This window comes from Ornithorhynchus anatinus, chromosome 1, assembly GCF_004115215.2.
Source record: "Ornithorhynchus anatinus isolate Pmale09 chromosome 1, mOrnAna1.pri.v4, whole genome shotgun sequence".
In the NCBI taxonomy this organism is placed as follows: domain Eukaryota; kingdom Metazoa; phylum Chordata; class Mammalia; order Monotremata; family Ornithorhynchidae; genus Ornithorhynchus; species Ornithorhynchus anatinus.
Window position 1 is genome coordinate 106,340,239 of NC_041728.1, and position 12,670 is coordinate 106,352,908.

The 12,670-nt window shown below is 44.9% G+C and overlaps 1 protein-coding gene across 2 annotated transcripts in view; it reads left to right on the top strand.

Annotated features, from left to right (window-relative positions):
• Positions 1-12,670, top strand: part of SLC9A9 (solute carrier family 9 member A9) — a 378,100-nt gene that overhangs the window by 20,681 nt on the left and 344,749 nt on the right. The window lies entirely within an intron of this gene.

Genomic DNA, 12,670 nt, shown 5'->3' on the forward strand with positions numbered 1-12,670 from the left:
CTTTCTATTCCTGTTTCCTCTTTTGTAAAATGTGGATTTCATCCCTGTTCTCTCTCCTTCTTAATCTGTGCTCCCCGTGTGGGACAGGGACTGCCTGACCAGATTATCTTGCATCTACACCAGCCCTTAATACAGTTCTTGGCACCTAGCTACCACTTAACAAATACCCCAACTAACTCTCCTTCATGGCCAAGGAGAGCAATCCCCGTCTCTGGGCTGATCTGTCTGCTGCTTCCCCTCTGTTTTTGTGCAGTGTTAGAGCTGTGTCACTTCATTAGGTCACTCTGATTTGAAATTATTTTATTCTATCGAAAGAAAAGCAGTCCGAGGTACTACCAACATTAAACACCAAAAGAAAGGGACCACATTTCTGCATGCCCAATGTGGCCAGGCGTGTGACTCTTGCATTGGTCTTTTCAGACACATGCACACGCACACACACACACACATGTTCATAAGGTGACTTCACCATAAGTGATGTCTTTTCACATGAACAATACGAACAGTTAATGAAGATTTAGTCTCTCTTCCTGACTCCTGGTTGCCCTTTTTTAGTGGACTTCTTTTTGGGTATCCTGCTGTCACTCAGTTTCTTCACAATGTCTTACCCAACAGAGCTGTGTTGCTGGGAGCTGCTCTAATGCTGGCAAGCTAACTGCACCTTGTTGTTGCTAATCTTTTCTGTCCATTTTAATATGGAGTTTGGTTTGCCGATGTCACTGATTCAACCATTCTAGAAACTGAATTTCTCTTCTGCAGTAGATCCAGATCGCACAGCCACATAGAAGTTTGGACACCACAACAACCTTTATAGACTATCATCTTCATTTGGATTTTGTCACCATATTGTCTTACAATTTGATAAAAATCCACATCGGCCTTTTTGTTCTGTTTTCTATCTTTTTATCTCCCTGACTATCACTGGACTGGACACTGCTTAGGTAACAGAATCCCGTGGCTGCTTTAAGATTTGTTTGTGTATTTGTTTCCTAGGTTTGGGCTGGTACATGACTCCCATTTTCTTCAGAATTATTGTTAGATGTTAGGGCCGCATCTGCAAAGTAGTTCATAAGTGTCCCTCTGGATTGTTAAGCTAACTGTGGGTGGGCAACATGTCTGTTAACTTGGTTGTATTGTCCTTTACCAAGCCCTCAGTTACAGTGCTCTGCACATAGCAAGAGCTTAATGAATGAATGAATGAATACCACTGATGGATTGATTGTCTTCCTGCATGTGTGCACCTCTAGAGTGCTGGCATCTACCTAAATGATCCCTGAACCAGAGTTTGGAGCATGTAAGCTGGTGGTTGGCCCATCTGTATGTTTATCAAGCCCCCTTGGTGGATGATGACAGAATCTTTGAGTTTTCATTGTTCAAGTATTGGGTGTATCCCCAATATTTTTCTCTTATGGGGAGGGATGGAAGGCAAAGTCAGGAATTCTGATGTAGTGGTTGGCTCATTAGTTGAGCTAAAATAGGTTTCTGGTGGGCATACCAGAAACTGGTCATGGGCCATTCACCCATGGTAGGGAATGTGTCTATTATATTGTTAGATTATACTTTCCCAAGTGCTTAGTACAGTGTTCTGCACAAAGTAAGCACTTAATAAATATGATTAACTGATTCAGACCATCCAGAACCCTTCATATTTCTGACTGTGTAGCTTCCTGTGAGAACGGATTCCAGGTTCCCACTGTTGCTGGAGGAAGGCCCGTTTCTGTATTTTCTTTTGCTGTGAAACTGACACCCTCATGGGCCAGTGGGTGCCCCTCATTATGGTGATATGGGATTTGTATCTACCCCAGCACTTAGAACAGTACTTGGCATAAGGTAAGTGCTTAACAAATGTAATAATAAAAATAATAATGATGGGATTTGGGAAACAACAAATGTGGAAACATTTGCCCCGCCCACATCCCTCATGGTTTTGTAAATTTCATGTCTTTTTAGTCTAGTGGGTACTGACCCCTTCCCTCTGTTCTCCTTCAGAAATTGCTTCCTCCCCTTCTCCATCTTATGGCCCTTCTCCTCAGGGTGGGTGGGGGTTCCCTGGGTCTGGACCTCTGTCTGACCCAGTGCCCATTTCCAGCCCAGACTGACCAAGAGCTAGAATTCCTTCCCCAGGTCTGCTTCGTGGCTGGTCTAACCACTCTCAAGACTTGGAGTGGGGGACAGGGAAAGGGGGTTGATTGGAAGGTCTGAGATCCTCACAGATGGTTAACGGGGTGAAGAGGGGAAGCTCGAAGGCCTCTGTGATACAGCATATAATAATAATTGTGATATTTGTTAAGCACTTTCTCTGTGTCAAAACCTGTACCAAGCACTGGGGCAGATAAGATATTCAGGTCAGACACAGACTTTGCCCAATCGGGGTTCACAATCATATCCTACATATTAGAACAGGAATTAGATCCTCATTTTACAACTGAGGAAACAGGGGCAAAGGGTAGTTAAGTGATATTTGCCCAGGGTTACACAGAAGGCAAATGACAGAGCCGGGATTAGAATCCAGGTCCTCTGAATCATGGGCCTGTGCACATTCCACTAGGCCTCATACCAGACCAAAGGCTTCCCTGACCATTCTGAGAGACTGGTGAGGCTAGGTAGTAATAATAATAATAATAATGTTGGTATTTGTTAAGCGCTTACTATGTGCCGAGCACTGTTCTAAGCGCTGGGGTAGACATAGGGGAATCAGGTTGTCCCACGTGGGGCTCACAATCTTAATCCCCATTTTACAGATGAGGGAACTGAGGCACAGAGAAGTTAAGTGACTTGCCCACAGTCACACAGCCGACAAGTGGCAGAGCTGGGATTCGAACTCATGAGCCCTGACTCCAAAGCCCGTGCTCTTTCCACTGAGCCACGCTGCTTAGTATATGTGGGTGTCAGGGACGCTGTGAGCTCATTGGGGCCCCAAGGCAGATTGGGTGCTTGTTCTCTAGACTACTAGTTGCTTGTGCAGTGATCTGTCTACCAACTCCATTCTGTTGTACTCTCCCAAGCGCTTAGTACAGTTCTCTGCACACAATGAGTGCTTGATAAATGTCACCAAATTATTAAACAGACTGTGTCTGGCCCTCAAAGGGTCCAGTAAGTATCCCCAGCAGAGACCCTCTTGGAACTCAGGGTTTCCAATAGCACATGGTAGAGGAGGAGGGGTCTCCATTCCCAGGGGGAGCCCTGGAGAACTCTAGAAAAGAACATGTGCCATCAGTGAGCAGTTTCCTAAAACAGCCAATGTCTGTTCTCGCAGTTAAAGTGCACTTTTAAAAAAAATGAATTTGTTAAGTGCTTACTATGTGCTAGGCTCTGTACTAAACACTGGCATAGATTCAAGCTAATCAGGTTGGTTCCAGCCAGTATCCCACATGGGGCTCAGAATCTCAATCCCCATTTTACAGATGTGGGAACTGGGGTACAGAAAAGTACAATGACTTGCCCAAGGTCACACAGCTGACAAGTGACAGAGCGGAGATTAGAACCCAGATCCTCTGACTGCCAGGCCTGTGCTCTTTCCACTAGGCCACGCTGTTCCTCTAATGTTTCTCTGCACTTGAAGGGGAAATTTTTGTCAGTGGTCTCTGCTTATGAGTGGGCAGATGAAATTCTACTGTCCTTCAGAGGATCTACCTTTCCTGGGCTCGATGGGTTCAGTGGTGGTTTTTATCCAGCTTCAGCGAGGTTTCTTTAGCACTAGGAATGGGGAACATTTGTAATTAGCATTGTTAAACATGCAGGAAAACAGTTGTTCAAATTCTCCACAGAGTTAGTGGAGTATTCAAGGCTGCTGAGTCCTAAGCGGAAGCTGATAAGAAGGGCTTCCTCAGCCTGCCTGCCCATCAAGTTGTCAGCTAGATTTGTCACTTCCGTCTGTTTTCAAACCTGCCGATATTAGTGGAATAGTTCAAAATCAGTCCCTTGGTGAATAAGTTGCTGAGTTATTACTTCCTGTTTATCAATTCGAACTATCACTCTAGTGAGAATAAGGAAGTCATTTTGCAGGGAGCTTTTATTACTGAAGATCTAAATAATTCATCTGCTCTCTCATGCCATTAAAGACGATTAGCTCCCTGGGGACCCAGATGCAGCCCTCAAATTGTGTGGCTGATGATGCTCTGAGCTCGAGAGACGTTGGGGGGTAGACCACAGGCAAACAAGTTGTTTGTAACCTGGACGTGTGGCAGTTCCTTCTTGAAACTGAAAATGTTTTTGACCCGATTGGACATCCCTCACCCCATCCTGCCTCCGCACGGTCCCCTGGGGATTACTTTCAGAAGGTTTTCAATGCTTGGAAGGGCCTCCTCTTCAGTAGCAGGTGGTGTGTTGAGGAAATCATTGAAATCGATTCAGGATTTCCTCCTTGCTGTGATGAGACTAGAATTCCCCTTCTCACATCAGAGATTCAGTTAAGCAGTCAATCAATCAATGGTATTTTTGAGATCTTACTATGTGCAGAGCACTACATTAAGCACTTGGGACAGTGCAATACAACAGGACTGGCAGACATGTTCCCTGCCCATAGTAAGGTACAGTCTAGATTCTGTTGTATTCTCCCAAGCGCTTAGTACAGTGCTCTGCACATAGTAATCACTCAATAAATACCTCTGATTGCACATACTAGGCCATGGCAGTTCCTTTTTTGTGGTATTGTTAAGTGCTTACTGTGTCAAACACCATTCTAAGCACTGAGGTAAAATACCAGTGAATTGGATTGGATACAGTCCCTGTCCTGCATGGGGCTCACAGTCTATGCAGGAGGGAGAACAGGAGACCGGAGGCATGGAGAAGTTAAGTGACTTACCCAAGGTCATGCAAAGACACATACTTGGTAAGCCCTCAATAAATACTACTGATGGCTAAATGTCCTCATTTGGCGGCAGTTGGAATAGTCTTGGGTCTTTTCCTACTTTGTCCTCTCACCAGCTGTCATGCATGTTCCTCCACCTGATCTGCATGTCCCAATGTAGGATTGTGTTTGGAATCAAGAAGGGGCCGCAAAGTTGGTGTATTCATTGTTTCGCTGCCGCTGGGCTTTCTACCTCTGAGTTATTTATATTGGACCATTCATTCATTCAATCATATTTATTGAGCACTTACTGTGTGCACAGCACTGTACTAAATGATTGGAAAGTACAATTCAGCAACAGATAGAGGCAATCCTTACCCAACAACGGGCTCACAATCTGGGAGGGGGAGAAAGACAACAAAACAAACAAAACAAGTAGACAGGCATCACTACCTTGAAAATAGATAAATGCACATCATTAATAAAATAAATAGAGCAATAAATATGTACAAATATATTCAAGTACTGTGGGGAGGGGAAGGGGGTAGAGCAGAGGGCGGGAGTAGGGGCAGTGGGCAGGAGGAGCAGAGGGAAAGGGAGGGCTCAGTCTGGGAAGGCCTCCTGGAGGAGATGAGTTCTCAGTAGGGCTTTGAAGAGGGGAACAGTTAGCTTGGCAGATGTGAGAAGGGAGGGCATTCCAGGTCAGTGGTAGGATGTGGGCCAGGGTCGATGGCGGGACAGGTGGGAACGAGGCACAGTGAGGAGGTTAACGGCAGAGGAGCGGAGTGTGTGGGCTGGGCTGTAAGACGAGAGAAGGGAGGTGAGGTAGGAGGGGGCAAAGTGATGGAGAGCTCTGAAGCCAATAGTGAGGAGTTTTTGCTTCATGCAAAGGTTAATAGGCAACCACTGGAGATATTTGAGGAGCAGAGTGACATGCCCACAGCGTTTCTGCAGAAAGATAATCCAGGGAGTGGAGTGAAGTATAGACTGAAGTGGAGAGAGACAGAAGGATGAGATATCAGCAAAGAGACTGATGCAGTAGTCCAGTAGAGATATTATGAGAGATTGTACCAGCAAGGTAGCAGTTTGGGTGGAGAGGAAAGGGTGGATCTTGGCAACGTTAAAGTTGCCTGGTCACACCCAATAACCCGAAGACCACCTGCTAGACACCATCAGGGAGACAGTCCCATTCTGTGTCTATATTGGAGACTGTGGTTTGAGTTTCCTGTTCCATCAGACAGGTCTGTTGCAATTCTGCTGTAGAGCTCCATGCGCATGCCTTTATTCATTCATTCATTCATTCATTCAGTCGTATTTACTGAGCACTTACTGTGTGCAAAGCACTGTATTAAGTGCTTGGGTGAGTCCAATATCACAATAAACAGACACATTCCATGACCACAAGGAGCTTCATTCTCTGGGAGCTGGGGCTTTAGTTGTCCTGGAGGTTGTTTCATAATAGCAACAATGATAATAATAGTTGTATTTGTTTAGTAAAGCATTGTATCGAGAGCTTGGGTAGATACACGGTCTTCAGGTTGGACACAGTCCTTATCAATCAATAAATCAATCAATCAATGGTATTTATTGAGCACTATGGGTAGAACACTCTATTAAGCACTTGGGAGAGTACAGTACAACAGAATTAGCAGACATGTTCCCTTCCCATAATGAGCTTACAGTCTGACCCACTTAGGGCTCACAGTCTGAATTGGAGGGAGGAGAATTCATTCATTCAATAGTATTTATTGAGCGCTTACTGTGTGCAGAGCACTGTACTAAGCTCTTGGATTGTACAATTCGGCAACAGAGACAATCCCTACCCAATGAGGGGTTTACAGTCTAATCGGGGGAGACGGACAAAAACAAGACTACATAATCATGATAAATAGAATCAAGGGGATATATACCTCATTAACAAAATAAATAGGGTAATAGAAATATATACAAATGAGCACAGTGCTGAGGGGAGGGGAAGGTAGAGGGGGAGGAGCAGAGGGAAAGGGGGCTTAGCTGAGGGGAGGTGAAGGGGGGGAGGGGGAGGGAGCAGAGGGTGGAAGGGGAGCAGAGAGGGAGCAGAGGGAGCAGAGGGAAAACGGGAAGCTCAGTCTGGGAAGGCCTCTTGGAGGAGGTGAGCTCTCATCCCTCTCATCATCTCATTCCACATGGAGATATAATCCCCATTTTACAGATGAGGTAACTGAGGGACAGAGAAGTTAGGTGTCTTGCCCAAGGTCACCGAGCAGATAAGCGGCAGAGCCGGGATTAGAACCCAGGCCCTCTGACACCCAGGTCCATGTTCTTTCCAGTAGGCAACATTGCTTCCCAAGTCACCCTTATTCTGCCTTAGTGCTGCAATACCAACTCTCTGTACCTGGCCAGTTCATGGGTTATTAGAACTGTTCTCATAGGCCAATGGTTATTTTCCTTATCATGTAGTGGCCTGATATTCTGTGTCACACTGTAATTTTCTTAGTCTAAATTGTTTTTCTGCTTTTGCATGTCATTCCACAAGTACCCTGCTCCCCAGACACAGACTTCAGTGAGCCCAGTTTAGCATGGAGAAGGCATGCAGCTTTTAGGGTACTCTTTTCTTATTCACACCCGACTCAGAGTGAACAGGGCATTCCTAAAGAAGTTTGCTTAGGTATCTTCATCATCATCATCAATGGTATTTACTGAGCACATACAGCATGAAGAGCACTGTTCTAAATGCTTAGGATATTACAGTACAACAATACAATGTCGATAGGCACATTTCCAGCTCACTAAACCTTAGAGTCTAACTGTGGAGACAGACATTAATACAGGGAGCTGTGGAATGGTGTGGCTGCCACTACAGAAGTAGAGTGGCCTAGTGAAAAAATAGCAGTCAGAGGACCTGGATTCTAATTCTGACACTGCCACTTGACTGCTGTGTTACCTGGGATCAGTCGCTTAAATTATCCAGACCTCAGTTTCCTCATCAGTAAAAATGAAAATTAAATCCCACTCCTTCCTACCTAGACTGTGAGCTGCATATGGGACAAGGACCCCAGTGCTTAGCACAGTGCTTGCCACCTAGCAAGCACTTAACAAATACGATAATTATCATTATTCTAATTATTTAGCAGCCAGGCAACCAATATGCTGAACCACCCGCTTGGGCAGGACCTTGTGGAGGGTAAAGTATGAAGTATCTCTCCCTTCATAGGAAATGCCTATTGTCAGAAGCGGAGATGGATGGTGTTGAGCCATTCATACTCTTGCCTTGTCCAGTTTGCCCCAACAGCATATTACCTGGATCAGAAGTCTCTATTAGGCTGCAGCTAGAAGAAGTGTTTGCCCCCTGTGGACACTCAGGAAATGGTATAAATGATAGTGACCCCTGCTCTTCCCTGCCCTTCTTTGGTGACCACAGAGGCTGGTGGGCAAAGCCCAGACCCTTACAAGATTAGGGATCTTAAGTGGAGCAGGAGATTCGTTTCTGTCTGCCTGCAGTGAGACAGGAGAGTCTAGGAAAAGGGATTGGAAAGATGCAGAGAAGCATCATGGCCTAGTGGAAAGACCACCAGCCTGGGAATCAGAGGTCCTGGATTCTAATTCCCTCTCTGCCACATGGCTGCTGGGTGGTCTTGGATGAGTCACTTAACTTCTCTGGCCCTTAGTTTCCTCATCTGTAATGGAAGTTCAATTCCTGTTCTCCCCCCTAGGTAAAATGTGAGCCCTGTGTGGGAAAGGAACTGTGTCCAATTTGATCATCATGAATGTACTTCAGTGCTTGACACATAGTAAGCACTTAAAGCCCCAGTTATTATTAGAAAGAGCACATGACCATATGTGCAAATCCATGACTAGTTTATGACTTTGTTTCCAACAGTGGTAGCAAGGCTCTAGAGGAGCCATGGGCAGCCATTCACAAAGTGAAGAATGGACCATCTAATTCTACATCCCTGACCTTCCCTCTAGGAACAATAATAATAATAATAATAATTATGGTATTTGTTAAGCAGTTACTATGTGCCAAGTACTGGGGTGGATAGAAGTAAATCAGGTTGGACACAGTCCCTGTCCCATGTGGGGCTCACAGTCTGAATTTCCATTCTCCAGGGGACTGAGGCCATAGAAGTGAAGTGATTTGCCCAAGGTCACACAGCAAAGTGGTGGAACTGGGATTAGAACCCATGACCTTCTGAGTCCCAGGCCTGTGCTCTATCCACTAGACGACGCTGCTTCTCTAATCAACTATAGATTGCTCAACTGGGAATCTATCCAATTCCTTCCTGAAAAGACTGTCGTTTTCAACTGCCCACCTAGCTCTGATACTGAATTCCATAACCGTTCCTAACCACTGCATATTTTGTCTGTTTCAATCAGCCACCTTCTAGCTTCAGTGAATGCTCCTCCCCCTCTAGACTCTAAACTCCTTGTGCACAGGGAAGGTGTCTACCAACTCTGATGCATTGTACTCTTCCAAGCAAGACATACCATGCTCTGTACACAGCAATCGTTCAATAAATATGATTGATCAATTAATTGCAAGGGATTTGGAGAACAACAATTCCATGCTTGCCATGATTATGTAGAATTCATTCCTGTCCCCCCCTCAGCCCAGCGTCCTGTCAGACTGGAATCCCCATCCCTGTGTCTTCTCCAGCTCTATTAGCAGGCATCCATATGTATTGTCTACTGTGTACAGAGTACAGAGTACAACAGAGGTTAGGAGACCTGATCCCTGCCCTCAAGGAATGTGCATGTGTAGAAGGAACTGTGAGCTGGCGTTTACTTTTGAGAAAGTGAGTGAAAAGTCCTTAAGAACCCCAAAGAAGACTTTGAGCCAGGAGCAACATTTATAAAAACATCTGCTAATTGATCGTCATGTACTGTGGGGAGCAGAGGCTGCTGGGAAATGTTTCTATGATAATGACAGGCCATAGGACTCCACATTTTTTATGAGTTTGGAATTGAGACAGAGAAAAAGAAAGAGAGAGTGTGTGAGTGTGCATGTGTGTGTGTATGTGTGTCCAGAGGATGGAATGGAGGATGTTTGAACAGCTGTTCACCCACTCATATAAACATCACTTAATAGCTCCCTTGTTAATGGAGAAAATTATAACTCATCTGCTGAAAGATTTTGGCATCTCCCCTGCTTTTCTTGAAGAGGGTAACTTCAAGATACTTGTTTTCAGATTAACAAATTGTTTACTTGCCTTAGAAAGGGTTTTTGATCCTGCGAAAAGAAGGCTCTGTGGTCAGATTATAACTGCCTCCAAGAATATGAAGGGTTGTTACCACAGGGAAAGACAGCAGGCTCCAGAAGGGTTTGGTTAAATCATGGACAAGCAGTCCATAATGGGCTTAGAGGGAAAAGTTAGGCTTGGAGAGAGGAAAAAGAGCAGTTAGAGGACTCAAGTTAGAATCTGGGACAATAATAAAAAAAAAAAAATGTGGCAATTGTTCAGTGCATACTATGTGCCAAGTACTGGAATGAAAACAAAATATCCAGATCAGAAACAGTCCTTTTCACTCATTCATTCAATTATACTTATTTAAGTGTGCAAAGCACTGTATTAAGCCCTTGAGAGAGAACAATATAATAATAAACAGATACAATCCCTGCCCACAACAACCTTACATTCCTTGTCCCACATGGGGCTTACAGTCTGATGGTGAAGGAGAATAGGTATTTACTATTTTGCAAATGAGGAGATGGAAGCACAGAGAAGTTAAGTGGCTTGCCCAAGATCATACAGCAGTCAATTGGTGGACCCATGCTTAGAACTTAGATCTCACAGACCTGTTCTCTTTCCACTAGACCATGCTGTTTCTCATAATAAAGGCATTTATTAAACACTTGCTATGTGCTAATCATGGGGCACAAGGTTAGAAGACTGGGCAGGGTCCCTGTCCCACCCGGGGCTTAAAATATATAGTAATAATGATAATGATGGTATTTGTTAGGAGCTTAATATGTGATGAGCACTGTTCTAAGCGCTGGGGTAGATACAAGGTAATTAGGTTGTTCCACGTGGGGTTTACAGCCTTAATCCCCATTTTACAGATGAGGTAACTGAGGCACAGAGAAGTTGAGTGACTTGCCCAAAGTCACACAGGTATCTTATCCCCATTTTATAGATTTGAAAACTAAGGTCCAGAGAGGTTTAGGGACTTCCCCAAGGTTACAGAGTAAGCCAGTGCCACCACTGGGACTTAAACCTGGGCCTTCTGACTCAATCAATCAATTGTATTTATTGAGTGCTTGCTGTGTGCAGAGCACTGTACTGAACACTTGGGAGAATACAACAGAGTTGGTAGACATATTCCCTGCCCTCAAGGAGCTTATGGTCTAGAGAAAGAGCTCCTGTGATCTTTTCACTAGGCCTAATGATAAAGGTTAGGGATAGTGAAGGTGGTGGTCCAGTTGTGAGCCCATTGTGGGCAAGGATAGTCGCTATTTGTTGCTGAATGGTACTTTCCAAGCACTCAGTAAATATGATTGAATGAATGAACCAGGGCGAACAGACTTCCTCCAAACATCATTGGTACCCCTGTCAGAGACAGGATCCTAGGTGGGTCCCAACATCAATGAACAGATGGTTTTGCAGTGAATGATTACTGTGTAGAGAACACTCCACTGAATACTTGACCCCCTCCCTTCTTCCCTCCCTGACAGGCATCTTCAAGGTCCCTCTAGACTGTAAGCTCACTGTGAGCAGGAAATAACTCTCTCAAGAGCTTAATACAGTGCCTTGCACAGAGTAATCGCTCCATAAATACTACTGGTTAATTCATCTTTAACTGTTTGATCTCCAGTGGTTTCTTTCCCACTGCTTTTGAACATGGCCATGTCTCTCCCCTATCCTAAAAGATTCCTCCCTTGACCCCATGGCTCCCTCCAGTTATCACCCCATCTCCCTCCTAACATTCCTCTCCAATCTCCTTGAGTGAGCTGTCTACACCACTGTCTCAACTTCCTCTCCTCTAATTCTTTCTTTGACTCCCTCCAATCTGGTTTCTGTTCCCCAACATTCCATAGAAACTGCCCTCTCAGAGGTCACGAATGATCTCTTCTTGCCACATCAAATGGTCTCTACTCCATCCTAATCCTCCTCAATCTCTCAGCTGCCTCCCACACTGTCGGCCACCCCCTTCTCCTGGAAACAATATCCAATCTCGGCTTCACTGACACTTCCCTCTGCTGGTTCTCCTCATCTCTGGCCACGTATTCTCATTCTCTTTCCTGGGCTCCTCCTTTCTCTTCAAATCTCTACCTGTGCAAGTCCCTCAAGGATCAGTTCTGGATCTCTTCTATTCTCCAACTACACCCACTCCCTTGGAGAATTCATTCATTTCCATGGCTTCAATGACCACCTTTATGCAGATAATTCCCAAATCTACATCTCCAGGCCTGATCGCTCTTCCTCTCTGCAGTCTCACATTTCCTCCTGCCTTCAAAACATCTCTACTTGGGTATCCCGCTGACACCTCAAACTTAACATGTCTAAAACGGAACTCCTTATCTTTCCACCCAAACCCGGTCCTCTCCATGATTTTCCCATCACTATATGCAGCACCCCCACCCTTCCTGTCTCACAAACTCATAATCTTGGAGTCATCCATAACTCAACTCTCATTGAACGTTTTCAATCCAACACAAAATCCTTTTGGTTCAACCTTAACAATATTGCAAAAATACACCCTTTCCTCTAATATACAAACTGCTACTACATTTATCCAAGCACAAGCTATCCTGCCTTGGAGAAGCAGTATGGCCTAGTGGATAGAGCACAGGCCTGGGAGTCGGAAGGTCATGGGTTCTGCCGCTTTTCTGCTGTGTCGCCTTGGGCAATCCAGTTCACTGCTCTGTGCCCTGTTACCTCATCTGTAAAATGATGATTGAAA